Here is a 14,838-nt window from a genome sequence, read left to right as displayed (position 1 = left end):
CCACAAAGGACATTCATTTTATTTGTTCCCAATATAGAAGGATTTCAAGAACATCTGTAATAGTAACAACTGCATTGCCTCATTGCTTTGAGGCAATGATTTGCCTTTGAGGCAATGATTTTTTTTCCCTCAAAACTATTAGTGAAAATAATAAAAATATGCACATCCTCAGTAGGACAGCTACTGTGCAGGCATAGGCAAGCCCCAGGTGAGATTGTCAAGAAGGCAAAGTGTGTGTTTGGTATCTTCCCCCACACAGGACACTCTTTCTTCCCCCAGAGGTATTGTCTCAGGTTCAGAGTCCATAGTCTGTTCCTACCAAATCCTGCTCTCAACAGACATTCAGCCAGAATGATAACTCACTGCTGTGTTAGGAGGGTTAATGTAGTTCTTATTTATCTTTCTTGGGATATTCTATGCAAAACCAAAAGTAAACATATATTTACCTTAACTTTAATTTGTGCACAAATGATTTGCATATTTGTATAAACGTTTATGTGTTCTACAACTTTTTCATCTAAACCCGTCTTGTAGCTCTCTTCACATCAGTACTTTATGAACCACCTCAATCCTCTATTACCACTCTATGCATCTAGGCTAAAGTTTAATACCGCTTGGGACAATGTGCGTTTAAGTCAGAGTTCTTAAGAACTCTGAAGCCCATTTTGGCTTCTTAGAACAATGCTGAAGAGTAAAAATGCCGTGTTGACCCTGAGGCTGACCCTGGGAGCTGTGGCTGTTTGATTCACTCACAATCAGTGGCAGTTTGTGAGCAAAAGGGCTAGATTTTAGAAATGGGTCTTCTGCCACTAGGGTTCGGCATGTTATTTTTTCTTTTAGACTTTTTCTTTTCTCTAAAGGTATTCAGAAGGAGATTAAATGAAAGAGTCCTGATAATATTCATTCTACATAACATATTAGAGGTGTTGGTAACATTCATATTCACTCATTATTAAACAAACATTGGCTAAACACTCAGTGACAGTTAACTGTGTTAGAAAATAAAAAGAAAAGGTCATGAGTAGACATAGAAGCTAGGTTATAAAATTAATTCTTTTGTAATTTACCATAGTGTTTTACAAACTTCTGGTTTCTGAGAAAATGAGTCACTTCTCATCTGACACAACATATAGGAGATCAGAACATGCCACCCCAAAATATGCCCTTTTGGCGTAAGGATTATTTTGTGTTAGAGGCAAATGAGAATCAACAGATGAAGAAAGAAGCCTTCTGGAGCATCCCTTATCTGAATAAAAGTAGAAACTTTTGAGAAATGAAAACGGCCGCAATCCCCTCTCCCAGGGAATTTTTATGACCAAGAAAAAGAAGGAAAGTTGGCACCAACTTAGTTTGCTCCATAGAGTTACCTTCCCAGTTTGCTGCCCTTAGAAGCCTAAAAGCCTTTGCCTTTGTTTTATCACTTCTGTACATAATATTCTTTGCCGAGATGCTATAAAAGCCCAAGTTTTAACCTTTTTGAGTTACCCATCACAGAGATTTCTCCCACTTGGTGTGCTCTGATGCATTAATAAACTGTTTTTCCTCTTTTTCATCTGTCTTTTATTGGTCTAGTTTTCAGGGACTCAGAAAAGGTAGGGGTGGTAAAGGGGAAAAGTTTTTCCTTCTCTACAGTGTCAAGAAAGACCCCAAGGACAGATCAGAGGAGATGCAAAGTATCATGGCCAGGCCTGTTGTTTCCTCTTTCTTTGTGCAAGGGCAGTAAATGAAATTTTCCTGATAGTTCAGACTTTCAGCAAAATATCCACAAGTCAGGACAGTTGTATCTCCAAATAATAGAGGATATGCTAAACACATACTCATAGTAATAAGAAAAGACAACGTATTAGTCATGTCTTTTATTTTGTACTTTTGACGCTTTGACGTTTTGAAGCCTTGCTGATCCTGGAAAGACTGCTGCTCCCAGAGCTAGTTAATTCCTAGAGAGAGCAACCGAGCTGCTTGTGAGCAAGTCTTTCATATGCAAATCAATTAATCTGGAGTCCATTTCCCCAACCACCTCTTTTATGAGATCTCTTACTCCAGGCCACTATTCCCCTGCCCTAATACTCTAGGCCAGGTACCAAATGACTAGGGACAGCCCCTTATATCCCAGGGCTCACTGAAATTATGGAAACAAATTCATCCTAAGCCTGATTACCCTATCTCACCCACTCCTTGCCTAAGAAATCACAATATGCCTGCATTTCCCCCTCACTCCCTCTGCCTCCTGACCAAGCTGGTGCTTTTCCATGTGGACCCAAATAGTGTGCCACTCCTCTTGGGATCCATGAATATAAACTCTCTCCTCAAGACAGTCATTTCCATATCTGCATGTCTTACCATACCTTATTAAAACAAATTGCAGTTACCCTTAAAACAGCCACACTGCTTTTCTGACATTTTCAATCCCATTCTGCATAGTCTACAGGAGCAGAAGATGAAGTTCCTTGAGAGAAAATCAGAGCAGAAGGTGTGAAAATTAACAAAAAGGAACCTCATTCTGAATGGAGTCACGGGGCGCCTGGGTGGATCAGTAGGTTAAGCGTTCAGCTTTGGCTCAGTTCATGATCTCATGGTTCATGGGTTCAAGCCCCAAGTTCGGTTCTGTGCTGACAGCTCAGAGCCTGGAGCCTGCTTCAGATTCTGTGTCTCCCCCTTTCTCTGCCCCTCCCCTGCTCACTCTCTGTTTCTCAAAAAAAATGAATAAATGTTAAAAAAAAAATTTTGTTTTTAATCTCATGAAATTTAGGAATCTTAAAAAAAAAAAAAAAAAGAATGGAGTCAGCAGGTTGGGAGAGCTCTTACCCCCTACTACACATTGTTAACTGCAAATCCAACAAGTAGAGAAAGATCTTGCACATGGATATTACTTTACCACCACAGCAGGAGAAAGGAAGTCTTTCCTCCTTCCCCAGCAACAGCCCAGTCAATGAGAGACTGTCACAATTCAGCCAATGAGAAGCCACTGTACTCCTAACTCCCAATTTACTGCAATGGGCTCTTTGTTTATAAAGACCCTCCCAACTTCCCCCCTTTCCTCCATAAAAGAGTGTTTCCCTCCTTTGTTCTGCAGACTTGCCTATGGTTTTGTTATAGCTTGCTTTTTCTGGATTGCACTTCTCTATTCTTGAATAAACCCATCTTTTGCTGGTAAAACAACAGTTTTGTTTTTAAGGTTAACAAAGGACAACTGAAGCATGGGTAAGAGGGGGTCCAGTGGGAGAGAAAGGACTTGCATTTGTCCACAGTGTCCTAGTAAGGAGGGAGATGGGGAAAAATACTTAAAGTTAGTATGATGTTATGATTTATAATAAATATATAGTTTGGTCTTCATTCACTCTTCCTGGCTCACAGTACCCAAAACATTTGGAAGTTCTGATAACAAGGATTAGAGCTTCTTTTATTATAATATTTGGTCTTTTTTCATTTGTTCTGAAATTGCTTCAGAGCCATAATGGTGAAATGGATGTCTTGTTATTCATAACAAACCCCTTTCAACCACAACTGAGTTTAGTTAATGAGATGACTTTTGGAAATCCCCTAAGAATGGGGGAGCTGGTTGACAGGGGAACCAACCATGAATAGAGAGTTGGAGTTGGAGTCCTACCTCTTGACCTCTGGGGAGGAGGGAAAGGTTGAATTTTGAATCAATCACCAAAGGCCAATAATCTAATCATTCATACCTATATAATGGAGCTTCCATAAAAACCCGAAAAAGAAGGGGTTTGAAGAACTGCCAGGTTAGTGAAGATGCATCCATATGTCAGGCCCTAAATTCCATGGACACAGAAGTCCTGGTGTTTAAGATCCTTCTGGACCTCACCTTGTGTATCTCTTTATTTGGTGTTCATTTATTTCCTTTAATATCCTCTGTAATAAACTGGCAATCTAGTAAGTAAAATGTTTCTCTGAGTTTTGTAAGCTCCTCTAACAAGTCAGTTGGACCTAAAGAAGGGATTGTGAGAACCTCCGGTTTATAACCAGTCAGTCAGAAGTACAGGTAACAACTTGAACTTGCTATTGGCAACTGAAGTAGAAGGTGGGAGGAGCAGTCTTGTGGAACTGAGCCCTTAACCTGTGGGATCTGACCCTATCTTCAGGTAAGTAGTGTCAGAATTGAGTTAAATTTATGGAACATCCAATCAGTATCCACAGAAAGTGGAGTCAATGGCTTGGTGGTGTGGGGAGTGGGGGGAACCACAACAGAGTTAGGGAACTGTCCACAAACCACCCTCACTTCTGATGCAATTGTACCTTTAGGGGGGTTCCCCAAAATGCCCTCAGGTTTGATCATTGAAAGCTGTTATATTCATGGTTGTGGTATTATTACATGGTTGTGATTGTGTGTATTTTATAAAAGATACAGATTAAAATTAGCCAAGGGAAGAGACAGATGGGGCAGAGGCCAGAAGGATTCCAAAAGCTGACTTTTTAGTTGTCTCCTCCCCATGGAATCATGGAGAACATCAACTCCTCTCTGCGATGAGATGAGACCATATGCACTGGATACTGCCATTGAGGGAAGTTCATCTGAGCTTTGGTGTCCAGAGTCTTTACTGGGGATCTGTGGCGATCAGCCTGCCTGCCTCTCCAGTCCCTCTGGGAGATTGAGCTGATACCCAAAGCCCCCACCATAAATCACATCTTTAAACTTTCTGGCATAGTCCAACTCCCCCAGGGAAGAAAAGGACATTCCAAGTCACAGAGATTACCTCCCAGAGGCCAAAGGCAAAAGTCAGCCCTCTTTTGGGGCAAAGTTCATTTTTTTATTAGATACTTAAATTGATCAGGGTGCTTGAAAGAAGATAAGACTTGCACTGTACTTCCTAACAGAAGGCTTGATGAACCACAGATGCTCAGAGGACCATTACAGTAAGCCCACTGAAGTGGAATGCTTTGAGGAAGTTCTTGAAAGAGTCTCACTTGCAATCCCTGGTATTTGGGAGCAGTAGGAACATGCAGACTGCTGCCTGCATCTGACTTGGAACATGAAGAAGGTAAGAAAATTATTGATGTTACCACTATTCAGCAGAGGGAAGCTAGGAAGGAAATAAGGTACAATTCAGGATTTTCTTATTGGACAAAAGTTGCCTGGCTCAAAATCTATGGTTGGATCCCACCCAGAATAACTGGTTGCCAGATCCTTGATATTATGGAGATCATCCCTATGGCTAGGAGCTTGATTGTGATGAGCAGGATTCTGTATTAACTCAAAAACTCCACTGTAACTGTGGAAAGTTGGAATTCCCCCACACATCTGTGTGTGATGTGTCAGAACCTGGATACCTGTTATGACAGTAGACATCAACTGCCAAGAGAGATCTACAGTTAAGTAGAATGACTTTTGCCTCTTTCCCTTGTCCCTCTGCACCACTCTGGGGGTGCCAGAAACTATGGAGTGGGTGGAGACTGAAATGACAAAGAAAAAAGTCCCTTCCCCTACTGAAGGTCCCCTAGCCAGGACTCACCCTTGAGCTAAAGGTAATGGAGATCCTTTGACTTCTGTTGAGATGGAAATTTTAGAATATCTGAACTAAAATTTTAGTAGGTGAAAATGGGTCATAATTACTAAATAATATCTTTCTTCTAACCAAAAGAGAACCAAAAACTGTGGGATCTGCCCAATGTTTAGTCAGGGTTGTCACAGGAGATGTCTCATACCATCACTGAAAGTAATGTAGAAGAGAAGATGGTAACATTGTGTGTCAACTATACTTCAATTAAAAATAAATAAATAAATTGGGGTGCCTGGGTGGTTCAGTCGGTTAAACATCCAGCTCTTGACTTTGACTCAGGTCATGATCTCACAGTTCGTGGGTTCAAGCCTCACACTGGGCTCTGCACTGGCAGCACAGGGCCTGCTTGGGATTCTGTCTCTCCCTCTCTATCCCTCCCCCCACTCACATGCTCTCTAAATAAATAAATAAATAAAGTGATACAAGAAAAATAAAGGCAGTTCCTATCGGTAGGCCAGTGAGTTCAGGCCAATCAGTAAAATAAACACTAGTTTTTGGGGTGGTGGGGTGGTGGGGTGGTGTAAAAAGATCAGTGTTTGCTAGAACTTGAGGAAAGGAAGATGAGTAGGTGGAGCACCGGGGATTTTTATGGCAGTGAAACTATTCTATATGATACTGTGATAGTGGATGCATGACATTTTGTATTTGACAAAACCAATAGAAGTGCACAATAACTGCAAAGACTAAATCCTAATGTAAAGTATGGACATTAGTTAATAATAATAATAGGGGCACCTGGGTGACTCAGTCAGTTAAGCATCCAACTTCAGCTCAGGTCATGGTCTCACAGTTCTGAGTTCCAACCCTGCATCTGACTCTCCAGCTCAGAGCCTGGAGCCTGCTTTGGATTCTGTGTCTCCCTCTCTCTCTGCTCCTCCCCCACTCATGCTCTTTCTCTCTCTCTTTCTCAGAAATAAACATTAAAAATAAATTTAAACAATCAAAAAAAAATTCATATGTCAATATTGGTTCATCAATTGTAAACAAATGTACCACACTAATACAAGATGTTAGTAATAGAGGAAAGTGTGGAGAGAGAAAGTCTGGGGAGAGATACAGAGACACTCTGTACTTTCTCCTCAATTTTTCTATAAACCGAAAACTGTTCCTTAAAAAAAGTCTATTACTTAAAAAAAAAAAAAGTTCTCACAGATTTATGATCCTTAATTAATGGATAAAGATGACACTGCAGTAAATTGAAAAAAGGATAATCTTTATATTAAATAATGACAGATCAACTAGATCCAGCTGTATAAAAATAAAATGAGCCTTTATCTCTTACCTACAGAAAACTCACACTCACATGGATCATAAATCTAAATATGAAAGGGAAAGCAATAAGGCTTTTATAAGAAACCCTAAGAGAATATCTTCCTGATACTGAAGTAAACGAAGGCTCTTATAGGACCTAAAAGTACTGACCACAAGGAAAAACCTGATAGGCTGGGATGTTTTAGAATTAAGAGCTTCCAGGGGCACCTGGGTGGCTCAGTCAGTTAAGTGTCTGACTTCAGTTTGGGTCATGGTCTCATGGTTCGTGAGTTCGAGCCTTGCATTGGGCCCTGAACTGCCAGTGCAGAGGGGCGCCTGGGTGGCGCAGTCGGTTAAGCGTCCGACTTCAGCCAGGTCACGATCTCGCGGTCCGTGAGTTCGAGCCCCGCGTCAGGCTCTGGGCTGATGGCTCAGAGCCTGGAGCCTGTTTCCGATTCTGTGTCTCCCTCTCTCTCTGCCCCTCCCCCGTTCATGCTGTGTCTCTCTCTGTCCCAAAAATAAATAAACGTTGAACTGCCAGTGCAGAGCCTGCCTGGGATTCTCTCTCCCTCTCTCTCTGCCCCTCCTCCACTTGCACTAAATAAATAAATAAATAAACAAACTTAAAAAAAAAAAGAATTAAGAGCCTCTGCTCAGCAGCATGAAGGCAGGCCAGTGAACAGGGGAAGAAATGTTAGGATGTGGAGCAATCTCCAAGATGCATTGATAACAGGAAGGGGTGTTACACACAGGGCAGTCACCAGAAAACAGGCTGGCATCTCCTCTGCAGCCCAGCCCCATTTGGTGCCATAGCTCTAAAGTGAAAAACCTTCAAATGATCTTCTGAGGGAAAATTTGCATCTTTCCTTGAGGTGACTATTAACGGACAGATTCACTCAAGCTGAAAACCTAAACTGATAATGTTGCCACTTGTGATCATTGTCACAGCCACCTCAGTCAGCCATGTCCCCATCTGTGAGGTACTAGAAAACATATATGTTGGTCTCTGCCCCGGTTCCTGGCACAGAGGTCCTAAAACCTTAGAGATCCCTAAGTGCTATGAGCACTAGGAGCATCTTTTGTTCTGATGAGGTGACTCTGGGTGGGCTGCTGGGTAGGGGCTTATCCCCAGAAAGACCAAGCCATGATTAGAAGCTTGGAGTTTTTAGTCTCACCCCCTCCCCCATTCTCCAGAAAGGGGAGAGGGGCTGGAAATGGAGTTAACAATTGATCATGCCATGAGGAAGACTCCATAAAATCCCAGTAGTGGGGTTCTGGGAACTTCCAGGCTGGCAAACACATCCACACCAGGAGGGTGATGCATCCCAATGTCATGGAGACAGAAGCTCTTGTGCTTGGGACCCTCCCAGACCTCACCCTATATTTCTCTTCATCTGACTGTTCATATGTATTCTTTAATAAACTGGTAAACATAAATAGGTGTTTCCCTAAGTTCTGTGAGCCACTCTAACAAATTAATTGAACCCATTGTTCTGGATATTTGTGTTTATCTTGTTAATTATTTAAATAGTGGGAAAAAAGAGAAAAGTAATTACCATGACTAAGAAAGTAGGGTATCTAGACCTTAAAAATTGAGGCTGTTATTCATTAATTTATTGTGCAAGGGAATTCTGAGAAATCCAGCAACCCCTGGGGGAAAGTGGAGCTGAGGGCAAAGGACAGAGCCAGAAGGAAGGACCTTCAACCTGAAAACTACAAGAACTCAACTGGATTCTCAGTTGATATCAAGAGCAATGTGTAATTTATACATATTCAGTTCAAGGGAAAGTGTCTTCTGGATGTCCCAGGGGCTACCAGCCTAGGAAATTCTAGAATAAATCAGTTCCTTCTTACAATCCTAAATAAACCTTACCAGAGGGCAAATGCAGGTGTTTCTTTCTGGGATGTGTTCTTGCCAAGAAACTCCTCCAAAAATATAATGAAAGTCAAATAAGGAACATTTGGCTAGCATACCCTATGAACACATCCTCTGAAATTTCCACAAGCAAAGCAGACCCAGCAAATCAATGTGAAGAAAGTGAGGACCCAAGAAGTAAATGAGACACACCTTTTTCTATGCCATGGCAGCAGGATAGGCCATGATGCAAAGTGGAGAGAGCACAGGCCAGAAAGTGAGGTACCCCATCTTGAGTCTGTGTTGCACAATTCAGTTCTCAGTCCAATGTCTACATTCCCAAATAAGGGAGTTAGGGAGTTAGACTAGGCAATCATTATGAATACTTTCAGTCCAGGGGCACCTGGGTGGCTCAGTAGGTTGTCTGACTCCTGACTTCAGCTCAGGTCATGATCTCAGGATTGTAGGATCAAGCCCTGTGTCGGGCTCTCACAGAGCATAGAGCCTGTTTAATTCTCTCTTTCTCTTTCTCTCTCTCTCTCGCCCCCACCCCCACTTGTGCTCACTCTCTCTCTCTCTCTCTAAAATAAAATAAGAAAATATACCTGCAGTTCAAATATTTAATGAGTATGTGATGATATGCTTTTTTTTTCATTCAGTGTCTTATTTTTCTTCCAAGGTTCCAGTTAAGACATTCATTCATTGGGTGGGGGAAATATATATATATATATATATATATATATATATATATATATATTATTTGTTATTATGTGGGGGAAGAAGGTTTTATTATAAGCCAGATACTATTCTGGTGTAACGCAGAGATGGACACAGAAAAAAATCCTAGCCCTTGTAATGTGATTCAGTTTGAATTTTTTCTTCGTTAAAATGAGGAGGAACTTTGAATTCTGAGACACAATTGCATAGGTTCACTCTTCCCTGCTCTTCCCCAAGTGTAGCCAAATACGCTGAGGATAATTCAGCAATTACACAATGACTCTCAGAGGTACAAAAGTAGCAGACTAGGGAGAGGTCTCGAGGTTTGAAAAAGGACACTCTGTGCTTTATCCCGTAAGTTTTCTTTTATCTCCCATATATGCCAGACTGAGAACTGGACAGGGCTACAAATATAGAACCATCAATGAACATTTTTTATATAGAACAAAATAAAGAGAAACAACAACAGCAAAAAGAAAAACCTGCTGTTTGGCCAAAGGTCTGAGAAAGGAGCAGCCAACAAGAAAACTAGCAGGGACATAGCCCAATTCACACACCAGCAGTGACAGCTTATTTGCCATAGTGGCAATGTCAGAGGAGATCCCTGCCCAACATCTGTGGCAGCTGCTGTGGTAGCTGGAGGCCCATGCCTCACTCCAAACCCAAGCAGTGGTTCCTATCTTGATGCTTCCTTGGACGTACAATGAGGAATTTTTAATAGCAGATGACAACACTGTTAACCATACTCAGAATTCTGGGTTTGTTAGTGCCTCTCCTGCTGGTTTCCAAACCCAACTAAACCTCCTCATGAGGTCAGGTGAATTGATCTGAGACACAATTCAGATCATAACTGACAAATTCTCAGGCATGGAAAAAGCAGCTACTACCAAAATAGCACAACTTGACCAACAGAAAGAAAGGCAAAAATGATCTGGACAATCAGGTGAGGGTCTTCCCTAAGAGATCTCTGAGTTGGGTTACTCAATAACTAGGTCTCAAAAGAAGAAATTGATGGATAAGCACCAAGGAACTTATGAGCAGGCAGCAAGCCATAGGGGGCTTGACAGACCACGAGGATCTCATGCTGACCAATCTATGACAAATACAGACTATTCTATCCCTCCTGATGACCTAGATGAATCATAGAGTCCCAGAAGCTTTTACCCAAACCTCTCCATTTTCAAAAGTAAACAAGATTAGGGCTTAGATGAAGTCTCTCTGTCCTCAGGGGATACTAGAGGCCATATGCAAGGTTAGTTTGATGAGAAAATGGGCAAGAATTTCACTTCAGGGGTCTTTTAGATACTGATGCACTGGTGACTATGGTCTCCCAACCCCTGACACCAATTTGACCACCAAACAGACAATGTGCTCTGGATTTGGAACTGAAGCCACTACCATCAGGACCTCGGTCCAAGCCCAACTATGGATGGTCCTTTTGATCCCATACCAACCTCCATTGTTACACCTTCACTACTAAATACATTAATGGTATTGATGTATTGTCTCTGTGTATCCCCAATCATCTTCACCCTCTATCCGGATAGGAACTGCTACTGTTAGAGCCATCTATCTTACTGGGGCATGTAGAAGACCATGAATCTGCCCAACTACCAGCACTTAGTGCTCTTGTCTCCCCAAAACAATATTGGCTGCCTGAGCTTAAGGAAGCCAAAGTGCTCTGTGAGACTCTTCATTCAATACTCTGTCTTTGTGTAAAACTTGGGATGCCTGGAAACTTACCATTGATTATAGGTGATTCAATGCCATAGCACTGCCCTTACACTGATGATACCTGACATTGTGACTGCTACAGAGGCTACTGACTAGGCTGAGGGAGTTTAGTATGTGACAGTTGACATTGCAAATGCCTTTTTCAGCATCCTTCCATCTGATTATCAGGATTATTTTTCCTTCATGTGAAATGAGTTACAACATATCTTTAATGTCATTGCACAAGGCCACCTAAACTCCCCAGCTATCTACCATCAACTAGTAGGCCATGATTTGGAAAAAGCCCTGTTCCTGGAGGCTTTCTTAATGCCTCTTCCTGGTGGGCCCAAACAAGGACACCACACAGCAAGGACTGAACATCCTGTTGACCTTCATGGGGCAACACAGTTAGGCTATTAACTCAGATAAATACAAAGTCCTAATACCCCACTGAAATTCTCAGGTGTAATCTGGGCCACACAGAACCACATATTCCATTTGAGTTACAGATCTCAGCAACCTCCCCACTTGTGAATTGGAGCCTATGGCAAAAGGACACTGCTACAAGTCATAAGCTCTTGTTGGGCTTTTGGACCCATGAGCTCCTGGATTTGGCCAAAAATTACACACCCTTTGAGAGATAATTGTTGGCCTGTTGTTGGATATTGGTGGATACTAAGTATATGATCCATATCTGTGAAATAATCTTAAGACCAGAAATCCAAATCATGTTGTGAGTCTGAGCAGAGGTCTCAAACTGCTGGGTATGGGTGGCTCAGGATCATCCGTAGTAAAGTAGAAATTGTATATACATGTGTGGACAAAACCACTTGGGGCCACTTGGGGCCTCACAACTACATAAAATGGTCTCAAGAATCCCCCTCTGCCCACCAGGCACATTGGTAGAGGAGCCACTGGCCCAGATATAAAGACCTCTCAGGAGGGGTGTTGCCTTAGAGATTGGCACTGTCTGGGGTGGCAAAAGGATCAACATGACTTTGGCTAGAGATTTACTCCACCCGTCCTTGGAAGAGGAAAAGAAAAACATAAAAAGAAACGGCTAGGTCAAAGCTCAAATTCCTATTTTATGGATGTAAAATGCCCAGGTTGCTACAAGATTACCACGGTTTTAAGCCATGCTCAGATGGTGGTTCTTTGTGTAGGCTGTTCACCAGTGTTGTGCCAACCAATGGAAGGAAAGGCCAGACTCACAGAAGGGTGTTCATTTAGAAGAAAGCAACACTAATGATCACACAACCTCTTGAATTTGTGTTATATTGCAGAAACCCTTATCAGTTCAATAATTCCAGTTAATCTACCAAGATAATGTAATTACGTTTAATTTTGTAAGGTATACAATAGTCATCTCCTATTTTGGTGTCAGTTTTTCAATAAAGTTTTGATTATGGGGAAAAAAAACCAACCTCTCAGAACTGCATGGACTTAGTTCACTGATGGTCCTTTACAGTTAGCTTCTATCTGGCTAGAAGACAGTGCACCTGACTTCCAACCTGAAAGACTTTGTCCCTTAGCAAGTGCAGAAGGAATGTTCAGCACAATAGGAAGAGCCTCATGCAGTATGGATGGCTCTCTAGTCCTCTTCAGTGAAAGAGTCCTACTATATTTCATTGATTTATGGGCTGTGCTAACAGCCTGGCTATTTGGTCAGGCCACTGACAAGCCTCAAACTAGTATATAAAATAAGCCCCATTGTAGAAACAAAACATTTGGATAAAGATCAATTTGCTCTTAATATGCTTTTTGCTACCCACATAGATGTTCACCAGAACACCTCCTAACCTGACAAGGAGAAACAAACCAATGGGCAAACTATGCTTGTCAACTAAACACAGGAACTAAAATGTCCTTTACCCCAGAACAAGCAGATGTTGTGGATTCTGGATCCATGAGAGAGTGGCCCATGGGAATTCACACTAGACTAAGACTACACACGTGGACTGTCTTCAGAAGACTTTGAAACTGCATAGAAAAGCTGTCCTGACTGCCATATCACAGACAAGGCAAAAAACCCTGCCCAGAGACATATTCCTGAGCCAATGGGTAAGATGTTGCAGGTAAATCATGTTGAACCTCTCATCTCATCCAGAGGGTTTTGCTGGATCCTGACTGCAGTTGACACTCTCTGGATTTGGCCTAGACATTCCCATGTATTCCATTGACTCAGGCCACACTATCCAGGACCTACAAGCCCACATTTATTTCTTCCTCAGGTTTCCTGAGCACACTGAATCTAATAACAGCCCAAAGCCACATATCATGTGGTATATAATGGAGCTTCCATGCCCCCATATCATCTCCAAGTGACAGGGCTGATTGAGCATTTTAATGACAATTAAAGGACAGGCTTAAGCAGCTGGTAGGAGGGGGTAAGATAACCCCAGACTGTACTATGGTGAGGGGTGAGCAGGGGAGAAGTCTGGGCCTCAGGGCAGCAATTTCCTGAAAGGGTACTTGTTATTTTCACCATATGTTTGATCAGGCTGTTTAGCCCTTTCCTCTAATTTTACACTTTTGGTCTCTGTGAGGAACAGTGCAAGGTCCTTCTATTCCCTTCAACCCCTTTCTGAAGACTCACATAGATGGGAATTTGGAAGAGAAATTAAACAAGGAGTGGGAGTCAGTAGCCCCTTCTTCATTTACCCTCCAGGGTACAAAGCATGGGTCTTTGTCTACAAGGTATTTGAAGAGAATCGCCATTAACCTATCATTTTTAACCCAATATTTTCCTTAAGTTGGCCCTGCCACTTTGCCCCCAGTAGCCCCATGGGATGAGTATTGTATATAGAATAGAAATTTTTGTTGAGTCACAAGAGGATCCAAACCAGAAGATTTGGGATTCATTTGGGGGATGGGTAAATGGTGTCATCTTTGCTCATGGTACAGAACAGACTGCCTGCTTCATAGTCAGTGAGAAGTCCCTCCAACTGATAGGATGTGAGCCCCTTTGGACCTATGAGCTTGGTTATGCAGAAGGGAGAGATGAAAATCTAACCTCTCTCCTCTGCCACAGAGTAGCTTGTGTGACTTCCACATCACCAAATTTATTGCCACGCTCATCCCAGGAAGTTTTCCCTGCCCTACATTTGACAAATTGCTGGATGTGTCACCCACCACCTGACCACATAGATAAGCATCTGACTGCTATGCTGCTAAATACTACAAATGGGCATTTCTCTAAATATGGACCTTTCTGTTACCTCAGGTACTCCTACCATATTACTCTGAACCCAAAGTATTGCTGCGATTGAATCTGACACTGAAAGCGCAAAATGCCTCCCTAGGTGTCAACTTGTCAGAAATGGGACATCAGGAACATCTTGGCAAAGAGACCTGGGATCCACCACTGGGACTATTTTTGACCTCAGTAGTGAAGGCTTTCTCCCCTACACATGCCCCAACTTACACAGACTTTTCAATTCCATTCAAGGACTCTGCCCACTCACAGCACTTTGTGCACCCCTTTGGAATGTTATTTCTTTAGTAAATATCAGGCCTTCACCTGCCTTCCTCCTAGCAATGAAGCATGCATTTCATAATAAGAAACTTATAAATAGTCAAAACAGCCTCCCCTCAACCCAGGCTAGACATATCATACTACACCAACTAGGATGGAAACTCCAAAACCAGGCAGACCCTGGTTACTCAGGAGATTTACCAGGAGGCATTACCAACTCCAGGTTATTATTTCTACTGTCAGAGTCCTTCAATCAGAAAGGGTCAGGTACCACCTGAGGTCATCAACGGCACTACTTCAGCTTTCAAAGC

General features: G+C 42.2%; 1 pseudogene; it reads left to right on the top strand.

The window, feature by feature from the left end:
* The first annotated feature begins 12,029 nt into the window (after window positions 1-12,029).
* On the top strand, window positions 12,030-12,462 carry LOC123596885 (annotated as a pseudogene).
* The last annotated feature ends 2,376 nt before the right edge of the window (window positions 12,463-14,838 follow it).

This window comes from Leopardus geoffroyi, chromosome C1 (genome assembly GCF_018350155.1).
Source record: "Leopardus geoffroyi isolate Oge1 chromosome C1, O.geoffroyi_Oge1_pat1.0, whole genome shotgun sequence".
NCBI classification, from domain to species: domain Eukaryota; kingdom Metazoa; phylum Chordata; class Mammalia; order Carnivora; family Felidae; genus Leopardus; species Leopardus geoffroyi.
The sequence above is the reverse complement of the archived record's forward strand: the minus strand, read 5'-3'. Positions and strand labels throughout refer to the sequence as shown.